Source organism: Phalacrocorax carbo, chromosome 3, assembly GCF_963921805.1.
Source record: "Phalacrocorax carbo chromosome 3, bPhaCar2.1, whole genome shotgun sequence".
NCBI lineage: Eukaryota > Metazoa > Chordata > Aves > Suliformes > Phalacrocoracidae > Phalacrocorax > Phalacrocorax carbo.
In genome coordinates, this window is record NC_087515.1 from 119570766 (window position 1) to 119597608 (window position 26843).

The 26843-nt window shown below is 38.9% G+C and overlaps 1 long non-coding RNA gene across 1 annotated transcript in view; it reads left to right on the forward strand.

Moving 5' to 3' along the window:
* Positions 1–18228, forward strand: part of LOC135312903 (uncharacterized) — a 51703-nt gene extending 33475 nt beyond the window's left edge. The window contains exon 4 of the long non-coding RNA XR_010372525.1: positions 17565–18228. This is a non-coding gene — a long non-coding RNA (uncharacterized LOC135312903). The remainder of the gene's footprint in view (positions 1–17564) is intronic.
* Positions 18229–26843: the final 8615 nt, after the last annotated feature.

Sequence of the window (26843 nt, forward strand, 5' to 3'; positions counted from 1 at the left end):
ATGGCAGTAAAAGTACAGTGAATTCATTAATTTTTCACAATGACAGACAACTGGATAGACTACAGAGAAGACAGCCAGATCATCGGATTTTCCTCCTTCTGACTTGTAAGTCCTAGACAGTCCGGTATAAGTCTTGGCTTCTTTCCTTTTGGTTTCATGTACGTGACTTAGCTCTTACGGGCAAGACTTCTTGCCAGCTGTCTGGATATTTGTGGAACACAGGAGCTGTCTGCTTGCTCTCCCACAGGCTGGGGATAGCCTAATCCCTAGGTTTTGTAATTGAAGGCCAAATCCTTTAATGACTGACTAGGCAGAGGAAGAGCTACATGCCTGTGCTCAGAAATGTGCTCAGGTTCTGCACCTGAGTCTCACAAAAACACTAAGTGGAAGCTCTGAGATACCTCCCTTGCTGGCAAACCCTGTTGGTTGGCTCTGGCATCCCCATGCTCGATAACTCTCCCAGATGTCAACCACATCCTGGGGGGGCTAACTCTCCTCCTTGGTGTCCATAGAGATATCTGCAGGTTTCAGCTAACACCAGGACTTCCCTACCTGTCTCTGGGCGCCTGACTTTAAGCTGTGGCTGTGCTGAGCCTCACTGTGTAGACGCTGTGTCGAATGCCTGCCATGCAGCAGGAGACCATCCATCATCAGTTATGTCTTATGACATATTACCCTCATTTTCTATGCAGTCACCTCTAGTGCTCCAGCCTGTAATCAATGTTGTCCAGAATACCAGTGGCAAGTATAGGCATCTTTGAAAACCAAGGCAGAAAAATGTCGACCAATCCTTGAATTTAGAAGGTAGTCTTTCCACAATTTGTCACTTACTGCTCACTCAGTTTCACTGTGAGCAATGTCTCTGCCTGAAATGTGAGCCATAGCTATAAGCCAGATGTCAGTAAAAAGTGGATTATCCCTGCTTCAGCATCCTTTATTGTGATTCAATTTTTGTACATGATAGGCACTACTGTTCAACAAGCGGCACTGCCACTGGTCAGCATTTGATATAAACAAACATTTTGAGACCATAAACTGGAGAGGTGCTTGGTCAAACAATTGATCAGTGGGTAGATGAAACTGGTAATACAAACAGGCTGTAAGCTAGAAGTAACACCGGGAAAGCAGATGTATGCTTGAAGACAATGATCTTGATTTATATGAGTACATAAAGAAGGATATTTCTGAAAGTAATAGAGATTAAAGGTGCTGAGACAAAACATAAGCATTTTTAAACAAAAGGGACTGTTTGGGGGGGAGTGTGATCATTTTTACTAGTTTAATCTGGCAATAAGAAATACAGTCCTTGTCAGCATTTGATCTCAGAATTCATTTTAAGGATTCAGGAACAAAATCTTACATGAGCTAGTGCAGCTTCTGCTTAAGTGGGGAGCTGTTTTTCCGATTGTTTTAACCGGCAATATGTAATATGTGCAAGTCTCCAGAGGTCAATAGAGTTTGCTGTAGTTATCAGGAGAAAATACATTTCATGGTGAGTAGAGGAAACAGAATTCTTTTAATATCCACAATATCATTTTAATGGTTGATAAAAGATTCTCTACACACACGTGTATACATAAGTGTGCACACACACGTACACACACAAAGAGATATTAGTAATATGCTTCAAACAAAATAATTTCCTGCATGTATGATATTACAGTATATTTAGGAAAGCTATGAAAAATACAGCAAAAGAAAGGAGAAAGGAAAAAAATATGGCTTTCTGTAAACTAAAGTGAAGGTAATTGTAGGATCTTTCAGTTCACACCAAAAATACTGGATGGTATTTGGAAAAACTACTGGCAGCCTGAGAAATGGTGTCAGTTCCTGACATCACTCAAGCCTGTGACAAACCTCCCATTGGCTTTCATGAAACCAGAATTACATCCATTATGTTTTTCACATGGCAAAGTACACCTACAGCAAAATAAGTTTTCAGAGCCTTTGTCCCTCTCCTTTTGATTATCCTTACTGTAGTGAAATCTTTAAACAACGTGTTACCCTTCATCTCAAAAGGAAAAAGTTGTATGTGTTTCTTATAGAGTAAATCTTTTGTTTTGCACAATATGATCAGTAGAAATCCTGGAGGGAGAAAGTTTCCCCTGAAGCCTAGACCAGCATTAAGTAGAGGTTGTTTTATAACATTTGGGTTGTTTTGGAACAGGTTGCCCAGAGAGGTGGTGGATGCCCCATCCCTGGAAATATTCAAGGTCAGGTTGGACAGGGCTCTGAGCAACCTGATCTAGTTGAAGATGTCCCTGCTCACTGCAGGGGAGTTGGTCTGGATGACCTCAAAGGTCCCTTCCAACCTAAACCATTCTATGATTCTATGATTCAGTAAAGCTGTTTTCAGGAAGTTTTATGGACATCTCTATTCGTAATAAATTCTACAAAAGTCTGTGCAATGACAGTATTTTTTCTTGTTATATTGATACCGAAGTTTTTCAAATACAATAGTTACAAATAAAGGTTTATTCTGTGACCTCCTTTGTTGGTTTGGGGAAAAGTACTATAGAGACAAATTTCAGGAGCCAATATTCAGTAGGGAAGAGAGGTTGTTATTGTTTGGAAAATGTAATATGTCAATACTGTCAAAAAGTAAGTGTGTGTCTAAACCGAGTGCTCAGCATAATTGGAATACTACAGATTTCCCCAGGAAAACTGGTCCCACACCTGGTGTGATCAGAAACTGTGGTCAAATACTTGATGAAATTCTCAGCTGGTTTAAGTACGTGTAATGACCCTGACTTCAACAGGTAGTTGGCATGGAGGAGAATTTAGTCTGTTAACTTTCTGAAAGCAACCATTTTATTTATTTTTCAGCTCTGAGCATTTATGTTCCAGCTGGTCTCAAAAATCACATAACTGGAAGCTGTAAAGGCATACTGGGCTAAAAACGTGGCAGGAAACTTGGCATGAAACAAGACACTGAAAACTTGAAGCAGAAACTATGGCAACCTGAATCACTTGTTGAATGAAATGTGCAGGATTTTCACCAGTGACACCTGGGGGAGGACGGTTTCACCTCAGCAGCGCTCTCTTGCAGTACAGGCAAAGGCTGTGAAAAATAATTCCCTCCTTGATTTGTCATGTGTGAGATGGCAACCCAAACAGCATTCTCACACATGCTCTTTGGAGCACCCCAATAAAAGAAGGACATGGACAAACTGGAGTGAGTCCAGTGGAGGACACCATTGGTCAAGAGGCTGGAGCACAAGGAGTATGAGGAGAGTCTGAGGGAGGTGGATATGTTCAGCTTGCAGAGGAGAAGGATCTGGGGTATGAGAGGTGTGTGGTGATAGGATGAGAAGCCAAGGCGAAAAACAGAAACACAAGACATTCAGATTAGGTATGAGGAATGTAGTTTTTCACCATGAGGATTGTCAAACACTGGGAAGGAAGTTGTTGATGCTCTCTAGAGATATTCAAAACTCAACTGGACAAAACCCTGCAACCTGATCTAATGTGGCTTTGCCTTCAGCAAACATGACCTTCAGGGGTCCCTCCCAGCCCGAATTATTCTGTGTTTCTATGATACTGTTCAGTTTACTTAAATTATTCTCTTTGTTTTCAATGAGAAGTGATGGTTTCAGAAATGGATCCAGCTGTTGATTATATGCTTCAGGGGGCAACGTTAATGGAGGAGCTGCAGCCCTTTTAGCCCCCTGGTAAACTCAGGCCTTAGTTTTTATTGTTTCCTACCTTCAGCTATTGTGTAGCATTGCTGAGCTCATAAAGCAGCTGCGGTGAGTGGTGTGAAAAGTAATTGCTGCATATACTTCATACGGTTTGTAAAATTATTTGGAAATTACTGTAGAGAAGTGAGCTGCTACTTTTTTATCACTATAGAAAACCTCAGAATCACTAGATAAGCTATATGTATATACATATATAAATATAAATATGGATCCCAATTGCTAAGGTAATTCCTGCTACCTTAGAATCTGGCCCTAAAAATTGGCCACAGCTCATTTTTTTCCAGAAATAGTGCTAGTGCTACAATGATAACCCGAGTAAGACGGAGCTCCAGATGACATACCTGACTGTTAAGATGAGTGCAAGGGAAAACTGAACAAGAACTTGAAAGAGAAATCTGTAAATATCAAGATAGCACAACCACCTCAAGACATCCCCTAAAATGTTAGTGTCTGAACAGGTATAAAATGGAAGCATGGTATAAGTTTAGCTGACAAAGAAAATCCTGTTGCAGGGGGGATGTATGTTGGTACATAAACACTGTAAGAGGGAGCCTCTGCCCTCTTAAATTCAGATTCTCCACATGAGATTGATTCTTTTCTTCCAAGAATACAGTAAGAGTCCTTTATGCATCCTGCTTGCCTCAGCTTCTATTTCTTTTCTCTACTTTTTAGACAAGAATGTCCATATATCTCACAGGGTGGGCCTAGACTTCTATTAATTAAACTTTCAAGACCTTTGAAGATGAAAAAGAGAAAGTATTATTATCAAGGATTATTTAAACTACCTTTTTGTGAGGTTGAAATACAGTCCAGCTGAGAACTACATGCCAAAGCCTTAGAAAAAATAGTCAACCTGTGGGTTTTCAGCCAGTACGATGTCAAATTAAAATTATACTTCGCAACAGTAAATTCAGTGCTGATAAATCCATGTGGATTAAATGTAGGAAGCTGAAAAAATAAACACCTATTTTTCTCATCCAGATCATTTGCCTTCCTGATAGGGTTTTATTTAAAAAATAAAAAAAGCTGAAATCTGTATGTGGAGATGTAAACAAGTGCACAGGGAAAAAAGTAAGTACTTAGCAGCAGTGAAGTTTGTCCAAGGATTACTACAGTGAATAAAACCAACGTCCCTTTTAAAAGCTGAGTGTACTATTTTGGGAATGTGACCCCTTTTCATGAATAAATGACGTGGTGACATTTACAGATAAAGCAAGATTTAACTGCTATGAAAGGAGATGACAAATGTCAGGATGTCAGTAATGATCTGTGAACATAATGGTCTCTCACCAGAGCACTGGGTAGATATATAATGTAACTGTCGCCTACTAATGCTGCCATGGAAGAAGAAAAGCAATGCAATATGAGGAAGATCAAAAACCTCTCTGGAACCAACCTTAAAGTCTGATTGATAGGCATTGGCACAACTTGGCTAATAAATTATACTGCTAATGACTTAAAGTTTTACCTTGTGCACATTACTATTACACACTGTGAAATTCCTGTATAACTTACAACTGTATTGTGTCAGAGGATAAAGTGTTGGCCATCAAAATAGCTTTCTGACAGTTTCTTTATCCCTCCTCTACTGCCAGAGCTCAGCTGTTGTGAAGGTCTTGCTGGAGTTGAATGGATTTACAGCAACCAGAGCCTGGTTCATGGATCCCAGGTTGCTGTAGAGCAGAGCAGGATTTTCCCCTGGCGTTAATTGGCTGTGGGAAGGATCACTGAGACCTCCTACCCATGGCAGGGTTGTCCCTTTCAAGTATTCTCAAGTGTTATGTCTCATTTTTTTCACACTGTGGCAGATCGTACGTAGGCCCAGCCTTGTGATTGCTGTCAAACTCGCCTTGATGACTTCCTTGGGAAACCTAGAAATATGGTAGGAAAAAAAAGCTTGGCATTATTTATGCAGTTGTCTTCTGAAGTTGTCTCAGGCAACTGCCTCCCACTCCGGGCCCCAAACCAAATCCCCATTTGTCTCACATATCAAGTGCTTTCTCCAGCTGACAGATAAATTGAATCCCGTTTGCTATTTAAAGTGAGGACAGCGTCTGGAAATCTGAAGGTTTAAAAATCCTGAGACCTAAGCACAGCGTAGCATGGAAGGCAGGGAGTTTCTCTGCATGAGCTCCCCAGCCTCCTGGCAACCTCACAGCTCTCAGCTGTGCAGAGGGTTTTGCTTTCTTCGTGCTTTGCTTCGACAGTTAGTTGACCTTTTCTCTGAATAGGTTAGCCTGCCACAGGGCTTGTGTTACCCAGAAGACCAAGGATGTTTTCAGAGAGATGGTGAGACTGTGATTGAAAGCCAGACGTAGTCAAGCTCTTGTGCAATAATGCAGGAAGCATTTGGCTGGTAGATTTTTTATGAGAAGAAATATTATGGATAAAATATAAATATTAATACAATAAAAATGCCAAACTCTGGAACATAGTGAAGATGATGCTGAACAATGAATAGATGTATTTTTAGGAAATATTCTGAGTTAAAACGACTGTTAATAATTCACAAGTGTGTCTTTAACACTACTTGTATAGATACAGTAATCAGAGTATCTCTAAGGCAAATCCACGTTACAATGGAAACTCATCCCAATGTGCTGTATCTTTTGATCTGCACTTTACAGTCAGAGTCATCTATGACAATGGAGATGGAGGTGGCATTTCGGATAAGACAGCCAGCATTGTAGTAATCATATATTGACATCCAGCAAGGATTCACCTCAATTAACATTATCCATCTAAAAGTTAGATGTCTTCTCTAAGCGAATTCTTTTAAGCTTCCTGTAAAGTCAATGGCGAGATGTAGGCAGTGCAGAGAGTAATCGACCCTATCCTGAGATAAGTATTGTAAGAAAAAATGTGCCTATTTCTTGCTGTTCAGTGTAGAGAGGTCCCAACTCTCCAGAATAGATGCCTAATTTTGAGGTAGCTATACTTTGGTGAGACGTAAGGGAGGGGGAAGGAGTAAAGACGTGCTGTTCTAATTTCCATGGAATCAGCTGATCTGAAGGGTCAATTGCTTTAACACAACCTTGTTACTGTGCAGCATTAAACTATTAAACCTGATTAGGGATTTATAGTGAGGAGTCCTTCAACCACCATAACTTGCACAGATGCAAGAAAATTAATACTAAAGAAGTGCACTTTCTAAACTACAAAATGCATAATTAAAAAGTGCACAATTGAAGAAGAATTAAGTCTGAAACACTTGTGGTATTATGAAAGCATTGAGCTAGTTAATCAGTATCTATGTGTGTCCCTTTTTAAACGCTACTCAGTTAAAGAGAAGTGGCAGATAGTTCTGATGTTGAATCTTAAGATGGTTATTGTGAAACTTTCCTTCTTTCTGACAAAAGAGACACACCATTTGGAGAAGCAACACAATCATTCTAATAATAACTGGGGAAAAGCCAATGTCGATGCTCTCAGCATATAAGACAAAATGGATTCCTGTTTGTATAATTCTGGTGTTCCTGCTGATCCAGTGGGGATCATTGGTTGTATTTGTGTTGATATGAATGTCCCGGTCAGTAAAGGTTATTGGTCAAGACCAGGTTTTGTGATGTGAAGCAGTAATTTTAGAGGCCATGTATTAAATGATTTTAGTCAACAAAGTCTCTTCTTGAAAATGTTAAAAGGTAGTTTCTGGGTGGACTAACCAAGGTCTGATTACTGCTTAGGTCTAACTTTTAACACATCCATCTTGATTCAGGGATTTCTAATCTCACATGTTTCTAATTTGTTATGTGCATAGTCTAGTATTAGTGGACCATTTCTGTTGAAACTACTTGGGATTTTTCAATGTAGTTCTTTTTCCTTCATTTATTGTAATATTTAATTAACTCTTACAATTGGGTGCATTTCTAGGTTACAGTTATTGGACTATTATGTACCTCTGTTGGGGTGAGAAGCCCATTACAAAATGTGCTAACAGTTCTACTGCTCGTGGAAAACCTAGGAGAGAGTTTTACTTTTTTATTTTCAGGGTACTGAGTTTTAGTCTCGTTTTTAATGGCCTTTATACTCATCAGCTAGCGAAGGACATTAGTGGTTATCTCAGCCCTGATGCTTACTAACAAAGACTGACAACTGCTGACACAACAACTTGCCTTGAATTATTTTTGGGTAGGGGGTGGAATGGGTTGGCTTAACACAAACATGTAATTTCAGTAAACCACCATTTCCAGAAAATGGCATTGTTTCAAATTTCCTTTGCTGACAGGGGGATGCATTTTTTCCCCAGTCCTCTCTTAAAAAAGTCATGCAGAGGATTGAATAGGAAAATGGTGCTGAAAGGAGAATTACAATATGTACTCAGTGTCAGTCAAAATCTTCCATTTTAATTTTTATTCTGAGTTCTACTCAAGTATAAATATGTATACAAATTCTTATCCTTAATTAACTGTAGAGCTTACAGAAAGCATTTATTGCTATCCATTTCTTTCCTATTCCTCCCCTTATCTCCCCTGATAAGAGCTGCATGTTGAGTAGACACACTGTAACCCCGTAATTTGAAGCTACTACTATAGCATCAATTCTTCTGGATGATACCACACCTTGCCAGTCAAAAATGATTTGAGCTTAAATTGTCAGTTAAAGATGCTCTTCAGTTTTATTGTCCTGAACTTGCAGGCAGTCTATTGGATGAAGTGAATTACTTCGTTGTTGAAAATGCTTGTAATTTTGTGTGAAGGACACAATCAGAATACACAATATTTTTTCCCCTTTGCATTTCCCAACCTGCTCTGCTCCTTTGGTGCCCAAGCATATTACAAAATTGCTGACATCTAAGCTGATCAATCAAACCCTTTGCAGTTCTGTAAATGATTGAGCTTAACTGTCTATGCAGCTGTTATTTGGCAGTGCTCCATCTGGAAAATAAAACACAAACATCAAAAGAAGTTCAGGTAGGTTTATATTTCAGAAAGGGTTTTTTGATAGCTTGTCTCTTATAAAACAGAGTCTCTTGGGTCAAATTAGAAGAAGGCAGATCTTTGTCCTTCCATAAACCTCTGATCCTTGAGTTAGCCAGATGACAATCACCTCCAAAAATAGGGACACCTAAGCAGCATGTTGGTGCCTTGCTGATAGTCTGTGCACTAATGTGCGTAGCTTCCCAGGAAAATATGGGATATGTACAGGAGTATTATACAGGAGCTAGGGAAAGCTGGGACAGCTGTATGGTTTAAAAGATTAAGAGGGGAGATCTTTTCAGCAGTGGATCCATGATCTGCTCCTCAGTTCTCCCCAACCCTCTACCAAGTTTAACTCCATGGCATGCAGGGGCTGGGTTGGTTGCCTTTAAAACTGCCATTATTGATCAAATGCAGCTGTACTGCAGAGAACTCTGTGTATATTGGACTAGTCTCAATTCAGAAAAAATAAAATGCCACTGTTCATGAAGTGTTTCCCTTCTTCATACTCTGTCCCTGGATTTAAATTATGGCCTCCCCCCTGGTTTTATGTATTCAGCTAAACTGATGATACAACTTGACCTGGACACATTAAGCAAATGTACCAAACTGAAGAAGGAACAAAACATGCATTAATAGTTTGTGATTTATGTAGAGGTGAGTATGTGCCACTATCCCTTGCCACAGATATAGAGAACTGGGCAGAGAATTGATGGTCTGGTAGACCCCAGGAAGCCATTCACCAGGGCTGGAGAGGGACAGCAAATCTCCTGACACTTTATGCTCTGATTGGTCATGCCCAAAAGGCGTAACAGCCAACTTGAACAGATCAGCAAAGTTCTCATTAGCCAAATTCAGAGCTAACCTTTCCGCTCGCTGACTGCAGAGAGGGCAAAACAGTAATCACAGTGGAAAAGCTGTCCTTAACACTCTAAAAAGAAACTATCAGGCGATAAACATTGTTGATTAGACACAAAATTGGATAGGGGAAATGAAAATATATCAGAGAATCAAATGCCTTCTCTTCCTGGGCAAAACACAGAGGTGAAATGTAGTTATGAGTGAAAACAGTTTACACGGTGTGATGGATATACTACCAGTTGGTCCTGGTCAGTTAAAGTGTTTTTTGGTGTATTGTGAAAAAGAAGGTTTCCTCAAAGGACCATAATGGAAATTAAGTGCCCAATACCTTTGCCAGTTTTATAACTCTCAGACTATGTGGAAAATTCCAGCCAGAAATAACTGGCAGGAAAAACAAAATAATAAGAACAACCAAACAATGTTTTGTGACATACAAGTTGCAACATATTTAAGAGGTACTTATATTCCTTTGCTTTGTGATGTGCTTTTGCACTGCATTTTATATGCTGCTTAGTTAAAGACTGCAATGTCAAGATACAGAAACGTACAGCAAATTTTAAGCCTTTTTACCAAAACCACAATATGCACCTAGAAAAATAGATCCTTTTTCTTTTTACCTCAGCAGAAATTAGAACTGCTGCATTTAGAAGCACATCCCATTTCTATCAAACATACACCGTTTCCCCTGCAGCTCTTTTTATGTTAGTCAATATCTTTTAATGTTATCTGATGGTTTCCTAGGAGATGCCCTAAATGGCCAAACTCACTAGTTTGATGCTGGTGTTGGATAATAACTATATGCACTAAACATCTGTTTTGTTCACTGAAGTTTGCTCTGCCCTTTTTCCACTGGTCATTATGTTCCCTCTGTGGGTTTCTAATGGTTGCTAATGAGAGAAGAAAAACGCTCCATGTACACTTCCATCTTCTCCAATGGTGTGTGATCAGAAGTCTGTGCTCTTTGTCAGAAAGAATTACTTCAAAATCATTGTTAGTATTTCTTTGTACAGTACTTTGAATGCAAATTTTACACTTAAGGACTAAAGTGCCTTTTAAAAATCTGTAAGAAGCAATTAGAAAGAGAAAGATCACCACATTATAGGGTAAAGAGTTCTATTTGTGGAAGGGTGGGCTCAGTGTTGATTCATGTTTTTCAGATGGTACAGTAAGGTTGCATCATTATTAGAAGATTAAGGTGCCAAATGGGGATTTTTTACCTTCTGTTTCCGAGTCTTTCACTGTAGGAAATCACCCAGATATGGCTAGGGGTTGATTTTATATAACATGATGAGCAGACAGAGTGTTCCTCAAATCTAACAGAGCCTGCTGTTACTGTGGGAAGAGGGGCTGACAACTTGGGTAGTATCCATACAAAGCTATAATTTCTAATCTGTCAAAATCACTTCCCTTTAGAAAGCCTGACTTCATTAGCATGTTCTTTGTCGGATGTGATTGTCTCTTTTAGCAGCTTTCCTTTTACAGCTGTCACAAAAGCCAATCAGATTATACCAAAGGCAGGAAATAAATAAGTCTTTTTGCTGTAAATTAATTTAAGCAAGAATAAATCGCATATGGCTAGATTTAGTTCCTACTTTATGAAGTGTGAAATTTTAGCAAGGTAACAGATGAGGGCTCTAAGAGCAGGTACTGGCATAAATTTGGTTACAAACTATATTTTTTCTGGCACTTTAGTGGTGGGTAAAGAAATATACTTGCATACAACCTATGCCTTATAAATGGCAAACCAAGCTTTCAGCTAAACTGAGAACACAGGCAAAACTGATGTATAACTCTCTTGGACAGAGAGGCCAAATTAAAAATGAAGCTTTTCTCAGATTCTGTTCATGCTGCACTCTTCTAATTCTAACCCAAACACTGAGAATTAATTTCATTTTCTTCATATTTGATCTCCTGCACTATTCAATTTATCAGTGTAGACTCCACTGCCATATCACTAAAGTCTGAGATTTTCATACCGCTTGCTGTGCTCCACTACCAAGGGGTCTCCAGGCTGAAGCTTGCCTCTGTTCATCTCCTGCTTTGGACCTGAGCATGTAAGGTAAGGAGGCAGGTGCCTTGTGGAAAGCTATTTATCTCCTTGATGTGGTTCTGCTTGATTCTAGTCTATATTATGGCGTCAGAAATTTGTGAGGAAAAAAGTATCAGATGCTTATTCTTTTTAAAAAAGTATTTCACTCTGGAGAGTAAGACAAAGGCAATGCTTCAGAAGAGTTGTCCCATTTGGCTGCTAATGTTGAAAAAATAGCATTTTCAGAACTCTTTAGTATACAGAAGAATGATGGATGGGCATTATAGAAAGAGCCTACCCAGTGTGTCAGCTGGCTAGTCCATCTTTCCCTGGGCTGTTTGCAACAAGGGACAGCATGAGTTGATAGGAAAACTCATCAGTGGAGCTGTAGCTTTACTTTTCAGTCATTGTGACCCATCTGGAGAACAGGTGAAGCTGTAATTTTTTGTAATGAGTCTTTCTGTACAGGTGCAGAGAACCATTCCAGAAGAAGTCAAATCATACACCTATGGTGCTGTATGATTACTTTGGCTAGGAATTTCCTTTATTTTGGAATCTATTTAGATGAGAAATGTTGCTCAGTTTTCTCTTCTGTACAATTTATTACTTGTTAGAAATAAATAGCAAGCACTACGTGGATCAGTCACTGTTTCCCTTACAGGTGCTAAATAGGTCTACTACCTGAGCAGGTACAATATGAGTCCCAGTGTCTTTCCATTGTGCCATGAAATAAAGGTGAAAGGCCCCATTGTCACTATTACTTGTAACCAAAGTGTCTTGCCCTTCTACAAGGCAATTGGTCTTCCAGCTTCCAATTTTGACACATCTGCATCTCTAAAGGCACATTAACTATGTCTCTTAATTTTTCTAGAGCTAACAGAATCTTCTGGTTTTTAAAAATTCTTCCATTTCTTTGACTATCTGTAGTAGTCTAGCTGTTCTTTTCTCTTCCTTTTTTGTAGCTCCATCTGGGCATTTAAAAACAGTAATTCTGTGTCTTTTCGTGTGCTCCAGATCTTCTGCAATGCCAGTCTCTAACTGACAGTATTTGATCTGTTTTATGATTACCCTTCATCTGTTGCTGGCTGTTTTCCTGTATGCTGGTAATGGCTTTGATCACCTCTTGGCCAGAATCTGTGGCTTCTCATAATTCCTTCTGGAAAGATTCTTTGTCTTCTTTTAATTACTTTTTACCATTACCTGGCTAGCATCCATTACCTGTTGTCTGGTTTTAATTTTTGCCACTGTGGAAGCTAATAGGACTCTTCTGCATGGGGACATTTAGGAAAGTCAATCCAAATTAAATGTTAAAGTTCACACTTCAGCTGCATTAAATCCCTGTGTAGACAGCCTTGTTAGAAGTAAAGACGACCTTAATTTTGTTTAATACATACTAGAAATGAATTAAACTAAGTCAAATTTAACCACTTAAATTTTGAACAAATGTGTCTACATAAGGTTTGTGAAATTTAAGAAATCTATCTTAGCTTCATACTCTTTATTAATATTTTCGATTTGCTGAATTTCTTGTGGACAAGATCTCAGTTTTCTATAGGAATAATATTTTTCTTCCAGGCTGATTTTTTTCTCTTTCTCTCATTTTCTTGATGTTTGACTGTCACTTCTCTGCTCTGATGGAGGCTTTCTTTACTTTCTGAGGGGTAAGGAAGCTTTACAGAACATAGCTGTTATTATTTTATTAATTTACATTATAACAAGCTATATATCTGCATTAACTTCAGGGTCACTTAAGGTGGATGCTGTAAACACGTGCACACATAGAATGGAGTTCATCTCATGTAACCTTAACGGGATAAAGGCAGGCAGATGGCGTGTACCCTCAGCAAATTTGTAGATGATCAAAACTGAGGGGACAGGGTCGTACACCTGGTGTTGTGACACCTTCAGAGAGACCTTGACAGGCTGGAGAGATAGGCAGAGAGAAATCTTACAAAGTTCAACACGGGGTGATGCAAAGACCTGCATCTGGGGAAGGTTAACCCCATGCACTAGTACCTGCTGGGGGCGGACTGGCTGGAGCGCAGCTTGCTGAGCAACACCTTGATGTCCTGGTGGACAGCAAGATGACCATGATCTAGCAAAGCACCCTCACAGAAAACATTGAAAGAGGTGATTCTTCACCTCTGCTTAGCACTGGTGAGGCAACAGCTGGAGTACTGTGTCCAGTTCTGGGCTTCTCAGTAGAAGAGAGACATCAACATACTGCAGCAAGTCCGACACAAGGCCACACGGGTTATTATGAGACCGGAATATCTTTCATGTGAGGAGAAGCTGAGAGAGCTAGGACTGTTCATCCTGTAGAAGGGAAGGCTTAGGGGCATCTTATCAATGTGTGTAAATACCTGATGGGAGAGAGTAAGGAAGAGGGAGCCAGGCTCTTCTCAGCTAGCACCCAGTGACATGACAGGAGGAAATGGACACAAATTAAACCTGATGAAATTACATCTGAACACAAGAATTTTTTTTTTCTTTAGTTGTAAGTGTGGTCAATCACAGGAACAGGTTACCCAGAGAGTTCATGGAGTCTCTGTCCTTGGAGAGTCAAAACCCGACTGGATAAAATGCTGCTCTAGCTGATCCTGCCTGAGGTGGGGTTGGACTAGATGATCTCAAGAGGCTTTTGCCAACCTCAACAATCCTGTGATGTAATGCCTAAAATTTTATTATCTAAACAGAGAAGATAGAGTTATAGCATGATCTAGGGCAAGCTGCGCACCTAAGGTCACAGGGCCCCACATTCAGACTTGTCCCATGTGCTCAGGCCACTCCCCTACCTTCTGAAATTTCATATGTTTTAATTCATCCTTCCCAAGGTAACCCACGCCTTTAAGACAGTAGCGAATTTCCATAGCTTGGCACTGAAACAGTACACTGGAAAACCCAATGCATAGAGTGCGTGACTTCATACATAGTTCATTTTATCCCAGAGAACTGTTTGTTCCTGTGTATTATAAAGCTCCGTACACTGGACTCTAAACCCATGGCCTTGTTCCCAGCTGTTCCTGTGGGCTGCTGGTCTAAAGTTAAAGTTAATGACAAGGTCTGATCCCATGGGTTTAATAAGGCAAGTTTAATAAATATGCTGTCTTTAACATTAACATGAATCCAGCAGCTCATAGTGATGATGATAAAAAAAGAATTACCTTCAGAATTTTTAAAATATTTTTTATTTTGGGAGGAGGAGTAGAGACACAGATGTGAGACCTTCTGTAATGGAAAAAAGATGAACTCATGCTACTCTAACTATCGTTTTGCTGTCTATTAAAATTGTTTCCAGTAAGTCCATCTCAGCAGCAGACAAATGAACACTCCCATTTAAATCCCCGCCTGTCTGATAGGTAGACATTTGCAAGCCAAAAAAGAATCATCCTCCTTACTTCTCAAAAGTATGGTCTGCCTTTCAGATAATACATACTTTCCCAACCTTGTCAGGTGAGGCAGTGCTTGAAAGCTTTTTAGCACTTACCCTTTTGTATAACAAGTTATCTCAGTAGGAGATTTTGCAGCAGTCTTTAACCCTTTTTGTATTCTCATTCTATCTCAGAGATGTCTCATGCAAGCTAATAAATTCCATGAAGTCTCTCCTTTTTCCACAACATTAATCTCCCATCAACTAGTAATGAGCCATGGTAGGTTCCTTGTGAGAATCTGAGCAACCACATTAATTCCTTAAAACTTTTTTAACAACAGTGATCATATTAGCAGTTTAGGTATGTCTGATCCATATATTTAGCCTTAGGATCTTTTGGTGGCCTACCTTTATTGTGCCCTGAAATTCCTAAAGCCCTAGGAAGAGGCTGCAAATGCTAAGTGCATCAATTTCTGCTAAACTATCTCTGTATACTGTCTTATCTAGAAAATGGGAATTGTGCTGCTAAAATCATGGGTTTGTTCATGATTGTTTCCTGAGCTGAATGATTTTTCTTGAAAAAATAATGTAATCAAATACTAAGTTTATATAGGTTGCTGCATGTTTCAGAACATGTGAAGTGTCTGCTGGTTCTTTAGCATGCTGATTCTTCCCATAAGACATACCAGCATACCAGGCAACATACAGCCAAGAGTAGCCTTGGCCACGTGATTTCCCACATGACCATGTGGGAGCTCACTTTTTCATTTTAGCAGTTTGGAGAAAAATATGTGCCTTTGGAGGTTTGCAAAGGAAGTTCTTGTTGCTTAAGCTTAGGTTTCTAAATTAGATGCCCAAAATCCTACTTACCCAGCAGTCTACTGACAGCCAACCTACAGCAGTAAGATGGGGTTAAAGAGAAAGGACTAAATCCTATCAGGAAACACCAATTCTTTCCAGAAATCATGTATTTTACAACCATTTTGTTTGTTTGGCTTCCTATTAGCCTCACTTCCACATTCATGTCAATTAAAACACCAAACCAATCAAACAATAAATGGAGAATCAAAGCTGAAAGTGGAGAAAGAAAGAGGATCGTGGACTCACAGAAGACAATGGTGCATTCGAGACATTTTTCTATGCATGTTTCTGACATTACAGTCTGCACTCAATTTACTTCAGCTGAACTCTGCATTGCTAAAGGGAGAAAGGACACCCATCAATTCAACCCACTCATTTCTGTTTCTTTTCAGCATCAACTTTTCAGTGAATTATTTCCTTCTTCTACAGCAGCTCTTTCAGACTGTCATGGTATATTTTTTTTTGTTTCTTTTCCTGGGCCCATTTTTTATGCCATTTTTCCTTTGCTTTGTTCCCTTGTGATATGCAGAGAAACCCGCCATGCAATTAGCGTAGTTAGTTACATTCATTCTGCCCTTTGACTTTTTATAAAGCTACTTTTTATGAACCTAAAAAAAAAGAAAGAAAATCAACCACCCAAAACTTGAAGTGTCTTGTACTTTACAGTTTCCTCCGTTCCCCTGAATGTGTGGAAGCCTGATAGCACTAAGGAAATGGTATATAAGCAGACTTCACATATGCGTTATGTATTGTTTGCTGTGAATCAATTTTGTCATAAAAGAAAGCAAGTTTTCATTGTAGCTTGAACTAGCTTCAATATCATGAAAACCTCCTTGAGTTTTTCTCTAAAACTGTAATCTGAACTGAAATCTGCTTCTAACCCTCCAAAGGGATTATTGATTTTGAGAGACTATATGCAAGGGGATTTCAGTTTGGATGAAACCACTTTTTAATCTATATTACAATAATACTTCCAAGTTGCATATATTGCTAGAAGAAATAATACAAAGGCCATTACTGAGACTGTGACATGAATAGAGAGCCCAGTACATTAATTATTTAACCATGACAAAAGAATGGCAATAATCTATCTTTTCTCTGAAATTAAGAGAAGAAAGGAAGAAAGAGAGCAAGCCATGGCTGGCACAGTAAGTGACATAACTTAAAGGTCTTCAAAAAGCTTTTAAGTAAAGAGGGCTGGCACTAAACATCTGCCCCAGTGTGATTAGAGGGGTTGGGTGCACAGTTGTGTGCTCATTGCACTGGCTTGCTGGTTTGGCCTTCAGAAGGATAATTTTTCCTCCTTAAAGGCATTTGAAGGGGTTTTTAATGATTGCCGGAAATAATTGTTTATTTTTGAAAGCTGAGCTTCACTTTTTATCTTGGTCCATTTGAACTTTCTTGAAGTAACTTAGACTGCCGAACAAAATTCTGGCCCTTTTGCAATAACCACAGTCCATTGAGCAACTGATGTCTGGTATAAACTTACAGGATAAAAGGACTAACAAGGGAAAATTAACTTTGAGTACTGTTTTCCAGCAGCTTCTCATTTTAAATCACCCCTGTATGGATTCTCTTAGAAACTAATCATGGTAGTTTTAATGAAGTCTAGGCAACAATGAATACGTGGTATGTATAAATCAGGTTTTTCTGCACTAATATTTGAAATTTTAACCTTCTGAATTTTAGAGATTACATCTCAAAATAGGTAGATGCTCCATGCTAGAAAACAAGGCTGTTTTGTGTTAGCTCTCTGAGGAGAGAAGCAATTACAGTTAATGAGCTGGGTTATTGTTTGATTATTAAACTTCTTTTTTTTTCCACAGGATGGCCATCTTAGTTACTTGGCTGTGATCCTTTTCTCCATCAGGAAATACAGAAAACTCCCTAGGCATGTGTGACCTGGACATAAAAGATAGTATAACTATGATGAAAATTGTTCTGAATATACCTTTTTAGAAAGGAGCTCTGGAGTTTTCACATAAGAAAAGGTGTGCATGTAGAGCAGGAAAGCTGCTGGCTTCATTTTCTGTAGTTGCTCATCTCTCTCAGTAACACAATGGTTAGTTTTAGCCACTGTGGCTATTATCATTTAGCAACAGAATGTCTGTTTGGTGATATGTGCTACTGTACCTTTACAAAATAAAAATGTTATCCTCTGTCCAAGATGATGCAATATTTGTTGCCCTTGGCTGTACTGTTTATGACTTTACACCTCTGAGTCACTGTGTATGTATCCAGTCTACTTTACTTCTGATGAAAATGTGTACATGAATTTGGATTTAGGAGATATCTTTAAATACTATCTTGGTGTGATCTCATTTGAAATGGTCCTTACACACTTCTCCACTTGGCTGAAGAAACAACAGCAAAAGCTGTTGCTAATTTTGTTTTTAATTAATTGTGCGGCATGGATTTGTTGACGTGCCATGGATAAGGGTCAACTAAATAGATTTGCCTTGGGTTAATAGAAGTTTTCCATCTTGTCTGTTTCTGGTGCTTAAAATATTCCTTAACAACCTTAAGTTCGTGAACAAGTGCATAAAATCCTCGTGATCAGCCTGTCAGCCTTTAACGAAGGCTGCCACTTCCCTTTGTATTCATCTGCTGTGCAACTCCCCTTACTGGTAGGAGGCCTGCAAAGTGCTTGGAAACAATTTTGTGAATAAAAACATTTCAAGTGCTAAAACCCACTTTGTATAAATTAAAATAATGTCTTTTGGACTTTTCATAAAATACTATATACTCTACTCATCCCCGGAGTGGATTTCTTTTACTATTATTACTGTGATGACACATAATTAAGTCAGATTACATTTTCATAGAGAGAGGAGAATAGCTAAAACACAGTTCTAAATTATTCATCAATAAGTTTCACAAAAAAAAAAAAAGCAGAAGATAAGAATTTAAAATGTGCTCTCTGTTGTTTTTTTCTTCCTAAAACTAGATAATTTTATAATGGTATATTGAACAAATAAGTCTCTTTCTTCCTCCCCATGAGAGAACAAGAGACTTCATTTAGCGCCACATGTGTTATTGTGCTTATCTGCTGATTTCCATATTACTTTGATTTGTACGGTAGATTGTAAACTCTTGTAGGATTATGGAAAGATTTCTTTCCCCAGGCTGAACCAGTGAGATTTTCAGCATCATGAAGCCAGAGATGAGTAGGCAAGAAGCAGATTGGTTATTATATCTCTATGTATTTTTTACCCACTGGTTCATCTCATTTTTATCACTGCAGAGTCAGCATGAAAGACAACTGAGTTAATACACCTCCACAACATTGTCACACCACTAAGTTTTAATGTCTCTTCATGTCCTCCACATGCTTAGTGAAACTGTGAATTGCTGAAATGGGGTAGCCATAAAGAAGAGCAGGAGTAGGCATAGATATGCTTTGATTCAGCTGGTTAAAATAATTCTGATTAGGAATTATACTATATGAGGAAGGAAAGGGCTGATTTTCTAAACATCAGGGTTTTGTTATGAACAATTCTTTCTTTCTGATTTTGGAGGGGCTTATCCAAATTTGCAAGACAATTTACTTGGCATATTAAGCTAAGTATTTCCTTGTAGAAAATACAAGAAGCAGCAGTTATGAAGGAGAAAGTTTAGACCAGACAAAGGAAAAATAACTGTCCCATAAAGCTAAAAAGTATTAATTCAGCTACTGTATCTCTGTGCTGTGTATGTAACTCAGACTAGAAAAAGACCACTAATTTGACTAGAAATTAGATAGAAATTTAATGTATGCAGTGGAGATAATAAAGGGTTTTCAGATACATGGGAACCAGTATATCAGAAACACCGGAATGGACAGTCAAGAAGGTGACTGCTGATACTGACTGGTGTCCATTTCAAAGTCTGCATTTCTCTTCCCATTTTCTGGGAAAAAGTATTGGTGATGTGTTTAAATTTAGTGTAAGTGTGTCCTGGCTGTGTTCAACAGCAGGGATACAAACAAGGAGACAGCTTAATGGTCAGGACTAGACAGAAGACGTGGGTTCACATTGCTGCTCTGCTGCTGGGCTCTGGAAGTCAGACAAGTGGCTTTATCTCCTGTTTTATGAAATAAAAACAACTACACTCAACTCCTTTGTAATTGGGAAAATTGGACCTGGAATTCTGTATGAAATTCTTGTCAACTGCATCCAAGATTAACTCAAGTTATGGAGAAAACCAGAATGGTAGGTGAAAAGATAGGGAGTTAGGTGTATGGATAGATGCACAGTTTTCACAATGCAGAGTTTGTCAGTGCAGACAAAGAGAGAATCTGGGTAGGTTCTGTACTCTTCGTCACAGTTACAAACTATTTGGAAAAGCAGGTGCTTAATAAGGTGACCGAATCTGCTGATAACACAGGATACCTCAAGCTGATAGAAACTAACACTGACAACAAAAGGGTAAAGAGACCTTTTGACTTTGAATGCTTGGAGATAAAATGGGAGACAAAATTCAGTGCTGATAAATGAAAAGTAATAGATGCAAGAAAGCATAATCCTAACAATTTTTACAGTGACATGGGTTCATAAATGAAAGACATTGAGAGTATTTTGGAAAGACATTGAGAGTTATTGTGTTTAGCTCTTTGAAAGGTGCTCAGTGAAAGCTGAAGATCACAGAAACATCAAAGAAAGCATCAAGAACACAATAGTAGACATAATTTTTCCTCTGTATAAAGCCAGGATCACCTTGTGTCCTGAATACTGTATGAAGTTCTGTCCCTGCTTTTTCCAAGAGAGAAGTGGCTGAAAGAGACACGGGCAGCAAAGATTAGATATGAAGGTGTTTGTCTGTGAAGAGAAATTAGGCTAGGATAATGGGTCTTTGGAGAGAGAAAAAATGGCTGAGGGACAAAATTAAAGAGTACATAAAATAATAAATAGCACAGAGTAGATGAACTGTCATGTTTGCTTTTGACATTGTTTGAAGAACTGGGGGCCAACTGATGAAATTATCATGCTGCTAGTTTAAGGTAAACGTAAGGAAGCACTTTTCTCACACACCACATTTCAACTCTGGAACTCATTGTCAAAGACTTTTGTAGTGCCCAAAGGATAAAGTAGATTTAAAAAGGGTCTGGAAAATTAGCTAGAAGAAAAGACCATCAATTATTATCCTGTAAAATATTAAGGTTTTTTTTTTTTAAATTCATATCCAGGAGGAATATTTCTTATGCTGCTTCTTTAAACAACCACAAACTGTGACTTTTACACTACAGGAGAGGATTTGCTGGGTATGATGAAACTAAGTTTTACCTGCTAAGACATTTCCTATGTCACAGAACTGAACCCAGTCCACAGAAGGTGTACTGTGACATTCAAATGGAATTTTCGTGGAACAAAATTAAATTTTAAAAATTACTTATTTAATCTCATTTAAAGTAACAAGTTACATTATTTGTGAGTCAATCGGGGGATAAGCACTTGGGAAGGAAAAAATCCTTAGATTATAGGACAATGGAGGTGTGCTCTGGGACATGTCTTTAAGACATAAACTTAGTGTGGAATCACTCATGCCAGATTCACATCCAAGCCCTGCATCTTATCGAGAGTTAAATCCATTTAGAAGTGTGGAAGAATCAAGTTCTGAGAATCCTTTTGCTTTCCTCCATCCATATCTGCAATTAATTTTTGGCAATTAAAATATTTGCGGAGATATGTTAGAAGCAGATGAGATCAATGATACCAGTTAGGAACAGATCAGTACAGTCCTTATCTGGTCAGGTGGAGGGAACAATACATTTCTTAAAGGAGCTTTCATTCCACCACCAGTGAGAAACAGAGCAGTGAGGCTGATAGCTGCTTGTTAGCTTGTAACAGGTGGGAAGACTGAGAGTGATTTTCAATAACACTTCCCCTCTCCCACTTCACATGGGGATAATTGTGGAACTGTTGGAACAACCAGAAGGATTTTTCTTATCTTGGAAATCCTAAAGGTACCCAAAGGTATCAGGCATGATACACAGGAATATTGCCCAAGTGCTGTACAAGTTCTTGCAATTAAAATTTGGAGAGATGCTTAAAGAAGTGGTTGAGGGAGATGAGGGCTTGAGGGAGACAGAGTGATTTTATGTTGTCATTTTGACCTCAGCCTGAATCTTGCATGCAGCATCAAGTTGCCTTCTCTTAGGACTGAGCCTGGAACACATGCGTGAGATGAGCTGGCGTGCCGTGAGGTGGATCTGGAGCGCTGGCCTGTTTCCAAAGGACTGCCAGAGCTACTATGCTTAAATTCAAACTTTATGGACTAATGATTTTCCTGCTTTAGTGCCAGCATGTTTAAACACTCTGGATATTCTGGCTGTAAGTTAAGATATCCGTATAAATATAGGTAATGTCTCTGTCTAAGTATTCCTTACCCTGCAGGGTTAAAAGAACACGTGTATCAAAATTTAAGGTGTTCTGGTGCCATGCTGGTGAGGTCATATAAAATACGGAACCATGTAAAGTGTAAAATATGTTAGATGTACAGAGCTAAGTTGAGCTGAAACATCCAAATGCAAATTGTGATCTGAACTCTCTCCCAGGAGCAAGATCTTCGGGTCAGGTGTTACTGTTCAAGACTATTTCCAAGCGAGTGACTGTGCCTTTTTATAACGCAAGCCTTGTTACACTTTGATTTCTTCCTCTGTTCTGGTCTGAATTATGTTACTTTTCGTTGATATGAATTCACAGCCACTAGCCAATGACCATAAAAGCCCTTCTATACCACATATTGACTTGAAAGATTTAGGTCCCCAGTATAAAAGGATGGCACTTTATCCACTCAGCCAGACCAGACCCTTGATTTTACATTGCTGTTTTCTTTCTGAGTTTCAGAAGACCTTTTAATATTTCAGACCCATGCCAGCGCTTTCATAAACTTTCCAAAGGGTGAACAGTAGTAGCTGTATTCCAGCTGCTGCTGAATCTGCTGTGTTTGTTCAGCCCTGAAATGATCTTTTAAGATGTGAAAATAAAATGTTTCACTAGTACTGAGCCATAAACGCAAAACTGACCAGGGATGCTATCTGCCCAAGAAAAACTACCTATTATGTATTAGAACCATTTTTTTTTCCAGCTTTCTGCACAGAGACCTGATTCTGATTTAACCTGATTTTTTTTTTTTTCAGCAGAGCAGGTAAAATAAGATTCATAAAATTAATTTTTAAACATTTTTATGAGATAGTGGCTGTTACTTTGCACTTAACCACATTATGAAGCCTTTTGGAAAGGCTTTTTTTTTTTTCTTATAGAAAGGAAACAAGCCTTATTTACTTATTGCATAAATATTCCTCTGAATGATCTCAGTATTTTGACTCAAGTCACAAAGCTGCTTAAGTGTAAGATTGCAAACTGATCTTCTGATTACTTTTGTAGATATTTCCTCATTTTACATTATTTATATGAATATGTGGAAATCATATGCTTGTATGTAAGCTGCAGATACTCTTGGATTTTCTTAATAATGCAAGAAAATGAGGTGCCAGTACAGGGAGCTCTAAAATTCAAGCCCTTAATGTTTAATGCTAATAGAACTCACAAACTGCAATACGAACTCTCAGCAGAAATCATAATACTCTCAAAATATTGTTTTTCACTCTCTTTCCCTTTACCAATAAATTAGTAAGAAAAAATCCACAACAAAACAGAACAAAACTTCATTCTTTACACTAAATGCCCAACTCAGGCAATTATGGACCAAAGATCAGACTCCAATAGAAATTTTCAAACACCACTAAGATTGTCTTTCTCAGCCATGCCATCCTCTCCTTGCCCTCTAGGTTTCTGTCTAGGTGGGACTTAAAGTCTGAATTTTACAGCTTGTTGTGATGTAACCCCAGCCAGCAGCTAAGCTGCTCACTCACTCCCCCCTAACTCCAGTGGGATGTGGGAGAGAATTGGAAGAGTAAAACTGAGAACACCTATGGGTTGAGGTAAGAATAGTTTAATAATTGAAATAAAATGTAATAATAATAATAATATAATTTGTAATGTAAAAAGACAATTTTAAAAAGGAGAGAAATAAAACCCAAGAAAGACAAGTGATGCAAATGGAAAACAATTGCTCACCATCAACCAACCGATGCCCAGCCTGCCTCCAAGCAGCAGGCTCCCAAGCTTTCTCCTAGTTTATATAGTGAGCATGATATCATATGGTGTAGAATATCCCTTTGGCTGGTTTGGGTCAGCTGTCCTGGCTGTGGCCCCTCCCAGCTTCTTGTGTATCTATCTCCAGCCTTCTCAGTCAGTAGACCATGAGAAGCTGAAAAGTCATTGACTGGTGTAAGCACCACTCAGCAACAACTAACCCATCAGTGTGTTATCAACATTATTCTCATAGTAAATGCAAAGCACAGCACTGTACCAGCAACTAGGAAGAAAACTAACTCTATCCCAGCTGAAACCAGGACACAGTTCTACATCAGAACCCAGAGCTGGTGCACTAGAACAAGGAGTGAGGGCAGACTCAGCTGTAGAGGTTAACCTGTACCTGACATCATTGGGAAGTGGTTGTCAAAGTCAACATATTGAGGCAAAATGTAGAAGGTGGAATGGATCAAAATGAAGACTGAGCTGAGACTAGGGAGGATGTTTGGGATTTGTAAGAGAGGAAAGTTGAGACAAGGTGAATGAGAAGAGTTGAAAGAAATATCTCTGGGTGTGTTGATGGAGACAGGGTTGCTTAGGTTGGGAACATTATGTATCTCCGTGCTCCTAAAGGCTTTGGGACTGGAAGGTTTGAGAGGATAGGAAGCCTAAGCTGGTTGTAAAACATCTGTGTTTAAGAATGCTAATGTTGCACTTCAGTCAACAGAAATGAAGATAATGTAACTGCCCTATACACCTAGTGAATAGTCACCTCTTGTCACTTCTCACAACTACCCTCAAGTACCTGTTCTGTTTCCTCCTCCAGTAGAATAATATGCATAGCAACATGATCTTTATAGTCAGGTACTACTATTTAGGCTGTTAAGGCATCTTATATACTTGTAAACTACATAGCGCCTAAGTCTCAAGGCTGGATACTGTCCACGCTGACAGATTCTCTCACAATCTGAAATGCTGTAGACACATGAAAATTACCTTGGCCAAAGCCAGAAGTATGTCTAACCATTTCTCAAGTCTGAATAGTATGGATGGTTGAAATCTAGTGTGTATACCCTCCTGCAGGTTAATATACTGATACAGGTGTAGACCATATAAGACTTGTATCTTTAATTTTAATAAAAAATCCAGATTCCATCAGGATCTTTAATATTGTCTGAATGTGCTTAGTTTAGATGTGAAGTCTCTTCTGGAAGCACTGGCAAGGTCTTACCTCTAATATCTCTATCAGTTATTTTGTACTGAGTGGGTATAAATCCTATTCTTGGTTCCACAGCAAGGTTGTAGGTCAAAAGTACATTAAAAATGTACTGAAGTGTTAACTGGTCCTATACTGCCTTCTGTCAACTTTTAAGAAGCTGCTCAGGTCTTGACTTCTGTGGGAGTACTGAAAGAATAATCTTGAATAGCTCTTCTCTTTTTAAAGGTCTCCCCTAGTTGTCAAATGGCACCATAACCCAAGAGAATTTTATGACAGACATGTTATTTTTGTGGGAATTATTGGAGTTTTCAGAGTTGGTAATAATTCTAAATATTGTATACAACAGCTTAATTTATAGGTAGAACTACTTCCATGCCAGAGAAGGAGAGCATTTTTTTTCCTTCAGAAACAAAGCTTTCTGGAATTAGCATATATTTACTTTGAATGATAGAAAAGTTTCATGTCTACTGGGACAGAACAGAATTTAATCTGATAAGTCAAGAAAGAACAGCGTTATTAGGTGCAGCTTTATTTACACACTTGTTGGGAAGATTGCATTGCAGGTTCAATAGCTATTTGTTACTGCTAGAGGCAAAGCTGGAAGAGTAGTGTGTGTATGGTTTTGATGTCACCAATGTTTCATTTGATGACAGTTGCTTCAGCTGTTCCTTCTAATGACCAATTCATGCTGGGAGCCAACCCAAGCAATCAGCATCTTAAAAGACTTTCGAAAAACACACAAGTCACCAATATATACTGAATTTCTCATGTAACTGTTTTGCAGTAGTTTAAAAGATCATCTTCTCATTTCCCTATACCTTAACGTCCAAATGCAGTCACATCACGTAGGACTAGAAGCAGTCACAGTCTTATCCTGGTAACAGCAGCTCAGCAGTTGCCAAGTACAAGTTAGACAGGGATAGACACTAAGGAAATTCCGTTCCACTTTGCCAGTAATACTAGTCTGTGTGAGGCGTGGTTCTATGACCAAGTCATATTTTGATAACTGTTAGGCATTGCTTTCCCTTTGTATTTTGAGTTCTCCTCCACATCTGACCACTTCTGTGTCACATAGTTCTGAGTCTTACACTAGATGAAATTATTTACTAACGGCATGGCCAGTGATGTTGTGTCATCCTTTGTCTAGTTAAGTGCTACCTGCTCCCCAGCTGTGTGTCTAGTACTTTCTGAGACAAAATTGAATATATGGTTGTTGAAAATTGAATGTTTCTGAACCCTGTGTGATGGAGAACATACTGCCCTGCAGGGCTATACAATCCAATTGCACAGGTAATCTGACACTTCTCCAGCCAAGAGGTTTTAATGGTAATTTTCTGAAGAACCTATTCAGAGTGCCTAATGTTAGACAAGCATGCTGTACGTGGGTAGGGTGTGATAGGACTTGGCTTAATGGAAGGTCCAAAGCTGTTAATAGAGACTCCACGTAAGGTGTATGATCAGGTAAAGTTCATTGAAACCTGTGTCATAGCCACTGCTTCCAAAGTGCAAGGAAAATCTGGACTATTTTGTATTCCTCTCCATCAGCATGCTCCACGTGGCATCTTGCGAATCAAATCCTTTCCAACCTGCTGTTTTTTCTTGAAGATGACGGACAGCAGCTGGTAAAGGATATACACAAACCAAATAGCTGAATGCCTCATCCTATAGAAGCTACAAACCTGTGTGGCTTCTACTTTTACCAGGTGCTGCAGTGGGAGTGCATAGGTGGCAACTACATCTGGAGGCCTGCAAACAGGCTTTCCCAGTAGCTATATCTGCTTTAGCAATGTGGCTGTCTTGGTCAGACAGAA